Raw genomic sequence first — 9,590 nt, 5'->3', positions numbered from 1 at the left:
GAACTGTATTACTGTATTGTATTATACTGTATTATATATGGACTGGAATTACGCACATCAGTCAAACCATGATAAAGAAGGGAGAGAACATACGATTCTGGTGCTGCACATGCGGCCTACAAAGTTACAAGTAAGTATAGGCTAGCAAATGTTATTTTATACTGAACAAAAATATAAACCCAACCTGTAAAGTTTTGGTCCCATGCTTGATGAGCTGAAATAAAAGATCCCAGAAATTGTCCATACGCACAGAAAGCTTATTTCTCGCAAATCCCTGTTAGTGAGCCTTTCTCATTTGCCAAGATAATCCATCCACCTGACAGGTGTGGCATATCAAGAAGCTGGTTAAACAGTGTGATCATTACACAGGTGTACCTTGTGCTGTGAACAATAAAAGTCCACTCTAAAAGGAGCAGGTTTGTCACACAACACAGTGCCACAGACATCTCAAGTTTTGAGGGAGCGTGCAATTGGCATGCTGACTGCAGGAATGTTCACCAGAGCTGTTGCCAGAGAATTGAATGTTAATTTCTCTACCATAAAAAGCTTCCAACGTCATTTTAGAGAATTTGGCAGTACGTCCAACCGACCTCACAACCTCAGACCACGTGTAACTACTCCAGCCCAAGACCTCCACATCCGGCTTCTTCAACTGCGGTGCAGAATCTTTCCTGCACAAACTGTCAGAAACAGTCTCAGGGAAGCTCATGTGCCTGCTTGTCATCCTCACCAAGGTCTTGTCCTGACTGCAGTTTCTGCGTCGTAACCGACTTCAGTGGGCAAATGTTTACCTTCAATGGCTACTGGCATGCTGGAGAAGGGTGCTCTTCACGGATGAATCCCGGTTTAAATTGTACCGGGCAGACAGCGTGTATGGCATCATGTGGGTGAGCGGTTTTCTGATGTCAACATTGTGGGAACAGAGTGCCCCATGGTGGCGGTGGGGTTATGGTATGGGCAGGCTTAAACTTCGGACAACGAACGCAATTGCATTTTATCGATGGCAATTTGAATGCACAGAGATACTGTGACAAGATCCTGAGGCCCATTGTCTTGCCACCATCACCTCATGTTTCAGCATGATAATGCACGGCCCCATGTCACAAGGATCTGTAACACAATTCCTGGAAGCTGAAAATGTCCCAGTTCTTCCATGGCCTGCATATTCGCCAGACATGTCACCCATTGAGCATGTCTGGGACGCTCTGGATCAACATGAAAAACAGCGTGTTCCAGTTCCCCCCAATATCCATAAACTTTGCACAGCCATTGAAGAGGAGTAGGACAACATTCCAAAGGCCACAATCAACAGCCTGATCAACTCTATGTGAAGCAGATGTGTTGCATTGCATATCTGTATTCCATAGATTAGGGCCTAATTAATTCATTACTATTGACTTATTTCCTTATATGAACTGTAACTTAGTAAAATCTTTGAAATTGTTGCATGTTGCGTTTATATTTTTGTTCAGTGTAATTTAGAAATATAATAGGGCCTATTTGTATAATTAGTAGGCATTGGGTTCAAGTCTTGATGTGCAAAAAATATTTATTTGCTTTCTGACAGTTCTTGAGTCTTATCTCCATCGCGTTTCAAGATTGCAGGTCATCTGTAAAAATATTTTTGTCCTGTTTTCTTTCCTGCCTTTTTAGAGAAGCCAAATACTGCACAGAAATTGACCGTGGTGATGAATCAACTACTTTTAAACACTGTTATCATGAAGCTTGGGGTTGCCACTCAGCTGTTGTTGTCAAAATAATTAATGCAGTGGTCTTCCAACATGGCCCCTAGGAGGTGTCGTGCGTCAACTGGCAACGCTCTATAATGGGGCTCGCATCCATTTCTTCAATTTCTCACTCTTCAGCTTGCCTGAAGGAAGAACGTGTCATGCAATTGACAAACTTTTCAAGCTCACGAAGGCTACGATATTCGGCTCCAACTTAGCTGTCCATTAGTGGGGAGAGAGATGGCCAGTGGTAAGATGGCCAAGAGTAGTCTCAGATTGTGTCCTAGGGCATGTGGTTTCTCAATGGAAATGAAATATACTCACGAGGGCTGTACTGTTGCCTGAGGTGGAAAGACGCTCAGGAGGCCTTGGCTCGGACCACAGTGAAACTGTGACCATTGTCTCCGGCTGGGCTCAACTTCCATTGGGAGTCGGGCTAACTTTGTGAGGAAGATTGGTGGTCAGAGCTGATAGGGGTGTCATCCTAGCCGACTGAGGCTCATTCCTGTTTCTCTTTTGGTGTTCAGAGTCCGTATTCCGGCGATGATATACTATCGCTGATTGGCTCTGGAGGGTTTTCAGAGTGTGGCCGGAAACACCGGCTATGGATTTGGTGGGGGAGTGTTAACCATTGGTGGTGAATGTACCTTTAATGCCGTTTTCTCCCCCGCAACGGACTTCCTCCAGGTTTGGGGGAAAGTATATACTTTCTGTCCCTGCGGCGGTGAAGCATCGCTTACCCCTGTTTAAAGATTTTGCCAATGAGTGGCGAGTTACACAGCTCTAGAGTCTAACAAGGGGGATAATCCTAGCACGGTGCTTCCAAATAAACCGGTTCTCGGGATTCCTGAGAGGGACAGGCAGATTTATTTGGATGTGCCAGTTTCACCTGGTATCAGAATACACAGTTCCTTCCCCACGTTCAGACACACAGTTGTCATGAGTGGTGGATATGAAAACACGCATGACAAAACATAATAATTATCCCAGAGTGGCGCTCTGCCCCTTCAGGACATGATGTATGGGAGACTGGCAGCGTGCTCCATCCAGTGGAGGGCATTTGCAGTTTCACTGTGGGTGATGAGGGGTATGGTCTGCAGTTCACTGTGCGTCCCCCTCCTTTTCGTGGCGTCATTACGTCAATGGTCCCAGAGGTCCTAGCACCTCCTTCAAAAGCAGGCTTTTCGGGTGGTCTCCGTGTCAGAAGTACAGAGTGGTTGGTACAGCTGGCACTTCTTAGTTCCCTAGAGCGATGGAACGATGCGTCCCATCCTGGACTTGTTTGTTTTTAAAGAAGCACCTCAAGGTGGGAGAATTTGGCACCCACGACCGCAGATATGGGATCTAAGGGTTTAGCCCCTGAAAGGTTGAATTTGATGGCCAGGGGTTTACCCTCAAACATGATTATGACTGTACAGTCGATGAGTGCGCCAAGAGAGTTGTATACATATAAGTGGCGTGTGTTTGAGGGTTTGTGTCACGTTAAAGGAGTTTCTCCTTTTTCAGAGCCCTTTGGTGGACAATTTGATGTTCTTGCAAGAGCTTTTTGAGCAGGGCCTTTCTTTTTCTACATTGAAGGTTTATATGGCAGCCAACTGTCTTGTAGGGATTGATGGCTCTACCCAGGTTCTCATCCTCTAGAGGTGCACTTCCTGAAAGGCGTTTTTCAGATCAGACCAGTGTCTAAGCCTATGGCATCGACCGGGACCTAGCTTTCGTCCTGGACGCTCTGTGTGAGCTTCCGTTTGAACCGCTGGAGTTTGAACCACCTGAAGGTCCTTTCTTACAATACTGCCCTGCTCAGGGCATTGATCTGCACGCGTTGTCAGTACACCCTTCCTGTTTGGAGTTTGTACCTGGCGACTCCAAAGTGATGTTACCTCCTAATTCAGCTTTTGCTCCCAAGGTCATGCCTATGTCTTACAGGTCCCTGGCTTTCGAGCTGTTCCCTTTCTAACCTCTGTTTGCTTCCAGTCAACAATGGAGGTTGCATAGCCTGTGTCTGGTGCTCGCTTTATGCCCGTATATGGATTGGCCAAGGATATCCGCATTTGTGACCAGATTTTTGTCTATTTCGCTAATCCAGCTCAGTGTAGTGTGCTTCTAAGCGAATTGGGCTGCCATGGTTCGTCGATGAGGCGGCGAGCGAATGCTGAAGTCACAGCAGGTGCCCTGTTGTTTTTAATTTGCACTTCCTTGTGTGAGTTCTGGTATTCCAGTCTTCTTAGGTCTTGGGTGTAGGGACTTTGGCTGCCGTGGTCAATTTTAGGCAGCATTTGGTCTGGGTTACCACAGTTTCTCTGTGGGTTTGAGCTTTGGGTGCCTTGATGTGCAGCTGCGCACATTTATCAGGGTTACCACAGTTCCCTGCCACAGTTCCCAGTTTCCAGTTTACCAAGTCACAACAGGTGTTCTGTTGTTTTGAACTTGCGGTTCCTTGTACGACATTTCAATGTCGCAAGGTAAGTATCATTCTTGCAATCGTGGGGTCTATGGACTTGGGCTGCAGTAGCAGCGTGGCAGTGTGCATAGCCAATTTGCAGCAGGTTCTGGTTCCCTATACGGGGCTCTGACAGTTCAGGCTTCTTGGGTCGGTCTTAGGGAAAACTTTGACTACTGTAACCCATTTTTGGAGCCGGTCGAACCTGTGTGTGCTTGGGCTGCTGTGGGCTCCTAGTTTGGTACCTCTGAGCTGGGTTGGGGTGTGATTGTATGTCCCCGTAGCATGTTATACTGACTAAAAGGGAGCATACAGTTATGAATATAACTATTGTTCCCTGAAGGAGGGAACAAGGTATAACATTGGGCTCGCTGAAGAGTGGTACTGAACTGAGTAAATGGATGCGAGCCTCCTTATTGTAGCCAGGAAGGCGTGGCTTCCAAGGGTAGGCTTTGGGTGGGATTTCAGTATGCTTCAGCTGAAAAGGATTGGTCATTGACTACCCACAGTATGTTAGACCTTGTTCCTTCCTTCAGGAAGCTACATTCATAACTGTTTGATATTTCATCATCTGCGGATATAGGCTTTTCAGATGTGATTTATCCCTGTTATATCTATATTCTCTAATTACCACAATATTGGAAATGATTTGCTAATATCAAAGCTATTGATTGGACCGGATGTCATCAGCCACCCATCGTACCAAACTGCCCGTGTATGGAACCAATCAATAATCACGGACACAGTCACAATGACAGGGGTATTGGAGCCCATAATGTGAAACCATCACCTCTGACCTCACTATAAACTGTGGAGTTGTGGTGCTGGAATCGGAATAGGCTGAGCACTCTACCCACTTCCTGTACAGAACTATTCAGCCTAGGGGGAAGGAAATTAACACTATCCCTCCGTGATACCATTGATTAATTAAACTGTTAGGGCTCAGGCCTGGGACTTGTTGCTTCGTTCGCCCCCATCAATTTACAGGATGTTAGTGTTTCGATGGGTTCAATTGGGTATTGATTTTCAGCCGAGAGATATCTGACCTTGTCACGTGTATCACGCTGGCGTTGGGATTGTGCCACCGCCACACAATAAAGACCAAAGCTGATTTTGCTTTGTCACTTATACGGTGGTCATATACAGTGGGGAGAACAAGTATTTGATACACTGCCGATTTTGCAGGTTTTCCTACTTACAAAGCATGTAGGGGTCTGTAATTTATGTCATAGGTACACTTCAACTGTGAGAGACTGAATCTAAAACAAAAATTAAGTAATTAATTTTAATTTTATTGCATGACATAAGTATTTGGTACATCAGAAAAGCAGAACTTAATATTTGGTACAGAAACCTTTGTTTGCAATTACAGAGATCATACAGTATGTTTCCTGTAGTTCTTGACCAGGTTTGCACACACTGCAGCAGGGATTTTGGCCCACTCCTCCATACAGACTTTCTCCAGATCCTTCAGGTTTCGGTTTGTTTTAGATTCAGTCTCTCACAGTTGAAGTGTACCTACTGTATGATAAAAATGACAGACCTCTACATGCTTTGTAAGTAGGAAAACCTGCAAAATTGGCAGTGTATCAAATACTTGTTCTCTCCACTGTATACACCAAATGATACATTCAGAGGTACAGTATGACATGTTGTGTGTGAGTATTTGATACTCCAGTACAATGCTGGATTTGAAGGTTGCCCATGTAACTGTATCTTTCCCTTTATACAAAATAGAGAACAAGATGTTTAACAAGGACAGAGTTCTGTCCTGCATTATTTATTTGTTGATTGTCCTTCTCTATTCTCTATCCACTTCTAAAGTCAGTCCACTCCTAAACTCAGTGGCCTGGTGGGTGTTCAGGATGGCTCAAATCGTTACATAAGAAAGAACATATATATAGTTAAATCAGCACCGTGAATCAATATTTACAACAACGGCACAGTACACTCTGTAATGGTGGTGCCTCATCTCAATCACAATCCATGGATAGCAGTCCTGCCTTAGCCTCCATCTTAGCCTTCAATTTACTGCACAGCTTTTCAATCATCTCCCCCAAGATGGATAGAGAGCTAGTATTGGACGGCAGATGCAAATATGGACAATTCACCTTGAACAAAGCATTCGATAAGGCAGGGCCGATGATTAATAGATGGCTGAGCAGTCAATATCCCTTAGCCTGCGGCCCGGGCCATTTAGTCGGGTTAAGCACGACACAAACACTTTGTTATGATAACAAATGATGCCGTCGTGGTAATGGAGCTTTTATTGGCTGTATGGAGCGATCTGTGCTGTGAGCTCTTTTGAAATACGATTCATTCCACTCAAGGTTGACAAATAAAGCCTTAATTGAGGAAAATCTACATTTCAAAAGCCAATGTGTGCTTCCGCTAATGGACCTTGTGATGGTTGTTGGTAGAAGACAGTCATTTACAAGCCACATTTTGACATTAGTAGGAAAAATGGAAAGCGTCTGTTTCTGTGTTAATCCAACCATTGAATAAAGAGGAAACAAGTAAATGTTTTACTTATTTTTATTAGGAACAAAGTCACGAGAACTAGAACATTGCATATTATTGCATTGTATTATAATCAATATTGAGTGGGAAAAATGTTGTTAGTTCATGAATACTGTTGATGTACAAGTAATAAAACAAGAAAGGGAGTCTATTTCCTTGGATATCAGGGGTTTGGCGCAGGACTGTACGTGTGGTGAATCTTCCCAGGCGAGGTCACCTTAAACACATTATGGTTTAATGTGGTAGACTGGGCGGTATTAGCCAAGGATTAGCATTGTGATGTTGACTGTACGTTGGTTGAAAATGAGCTTAATGTTTCTAGATATGTAAATTAAAAACGTGAACTATCAGGACAGCTCGATTAACGGCACCGCGGCTGAAAATGCGGTGGTAATGAGTTAATGGTCGAGGTGCGGTCGTGCATCTCGACCGTCCAATTGGAGGATGAGAATCCTATTAGGTTGAAAAAGTCTGAGGTGAATTTGATGAGCTGTGGGGGCTCGATAGTACTGCCTTTCTCTCCCCCCGCTCAGGGTCAAGTATGGCTTTATAAACGTTATCTGATTGGTGAGAGCTTTTCCAACACTTAAATTCTACAGTGAAATTAATCTCTGACTAAAATATTGATGGTACACAAAACCCATCAAGTGAGGCGAAGCAATCAGGCAATAAGGGAGGAGGCCATGGATAGAAATAAAAAAAGCTTTGTAGATAAGCACAATCAATCGGACGGCCTCACCCTTGGGTAAAGGTGATGTTAGCAGGATGGAGGGAGAGAGAAGAGTTTTCTAAATAGGCCTACCGTTACAGGTGCAAACTGCAAAACTTGAAGTGTGGATGTTCTCAGGGGACCTTTCACCTTGAGTTTGTTTTGTCTCATCCAATCATATTCCACTTACTCCCTGGATCCCTGAGCTAATTGTAGTTATTTGCTGATACTGTTTACTCTTTAAAACTGAAATGAGTAGCGCAATCTTGACCAATCAAGTGCTGGATTGCTGGAAATTAGGGATTTGTTAATAAATTCCCTTGGTTTAATTTAATTTAAGAGTGTTAATTTTGATTAAACAATTACAAGTCAGTTAAAACACTCATTCATCTGTATGCCTACTACAAAGCACCATTTATCACTTATAGCACTGTCGTGTCTTTGGCTATGCCTGATTAAGTGATATGAAATCCTATTCTATAAAATAATTTCTCTGTAATTCATATTACCTGATTAAGATAATCAGGTGAATGTAATTAACTAGAAAGTCGGGGCACCACAAAATAATGTTTATAGAGCTGTTATCTTCAGAATAAAGACCTAGTAATCTTTTGCATCAATAGCAGTCGATATTTAATCGTCACATTGTTTAGTCTCATCTGAAAGTTGTAAATTCTTGGTTATCTTTACAAACTCTGGCTAACAAGTTGAATCAGCAATACAAAATTTGGTTGCATTATTTATTTACTAAATACCTAAATAATCACACAGAATTACATCCACACAGAATGGATCATACATTGATTACAAATGATGTCATAAAGAAAACGTCCCTGGTGGACGGAGCCGACATGACGGCTCTGTTACACAAAGGAAAGGGGGTTGGGTTTGAATGAAAGAGCGGGAAGACTGAGTAACAAAGGGAGAAGCTATGCTATCGTAAATACAGAATCTTATGCATTCTAAATAACCGCCCATTTGAAAAAGGAAAATGCAATAAATATTTACTCTGAGCTGCGCTTCGGTAGATTGGTCGTAGATGGTAGGCCGAGTTGTCCAGTATGGATCTCTGGTCCTCTGAAGACTGTCTAGTGGTGCACTGGAGCGTGTTAGAATGGATACTCGCCTAGTCCTCGCTTAGTCCACGTTTACAGCGACTGCTGCTAACTCTACGGCAAGGAGGTATCACTTCTGGAGTGAATAAGAGTTCAAAGTTCATACTAAGTTGCCATACTTTTAAGCTCATGCTATATTCTGGCTGATATAGTCAAAATTCATCCTTTCGGCATGTTGACCTTCATCTTCAAGTTGAAATTCGATGCTGATTTCATTAAGTTATCTGAGCCCTTTTAACGTAGGACCGTTACCCTACGTCCTCGGAACAGAAAGTTACATTTTCGTCAAGGGGCTTATATAGGATTGGGAGACAGGGCTGTGTTTCATAGTTTTACAACCCATGTCACTTTGGCGGGGCCTCTGAGGGAGCAGAGTGGTGTTCTTCTGACAAACTGTTCTCTCATTAAGAAGCTAAATTACATTTAATCTTTTCACAAACAATGTTTCATAATTAAACATTTGAATTGCACAACAATTCCATGTGAATCTGATAACTATAATGTGTAGACTTTCCCAGATACAGTTGATGTCGTCCTATCATCAGTAATCATGTCTCAGACGCCAACTGAACTGTCATCATATTCATTAAGACCCAACGCATATTTTCAACTGGTTGGATTACCAAAGTATGGTTCTGTTTCCCATCTTTTGATGTCACCAGACTCTCTTTCAATGTTAACCTTTCTGATCTCCCCATCCCGGATCCGGGTTCGTGAATACAGACTCAAGCTCATTACCATAACGCAACGTTAACTATTCATGAAAATCGCAAATGAAATGAAATAAATATGCCATCTCTCAAGCTTAGCCTTTTGTTAACAACACTGTCGTCTCAGATTTTCAAAATATGCTTCTCAACCATTGCAAAACAAGCATTTGTGTAACAGTATTGATGGCTAACGTAGCATTTAGCATTAGCATTCAGCTGGCAACATTTACACAAAAAAACAGAAAAGCATTCAAAAAAATCATTTACCTTTGAAGAACTTCAGATGTTTTCAATGAGGAGACTCTCAGATAGCAAATGTTCAGTTTTTCCTGAAAGATTATTTGTTTAGGACAAATCGCTCCGTTTTCT

Source organism: Oncorhynchus mykiss, chromosome 15 (assembly GCF_057628025.1).
Source record: "Oncorhynchus mykiss isolate SJ-2025 chromosome 15, ASM5762802v1, whole genome shotgun sequence".
In the NCBI taxonomy this organism is placed as follows: domain Eukaryota; kingdom Metazoa; phylum Chordata; class Actinopteri; order Salmoniformes; family Salmonidae; genus Oncorhynchus; species Oncorhynchus mykiss.
Note: the sequence above shows the minus strand (reverse complement) of the source record.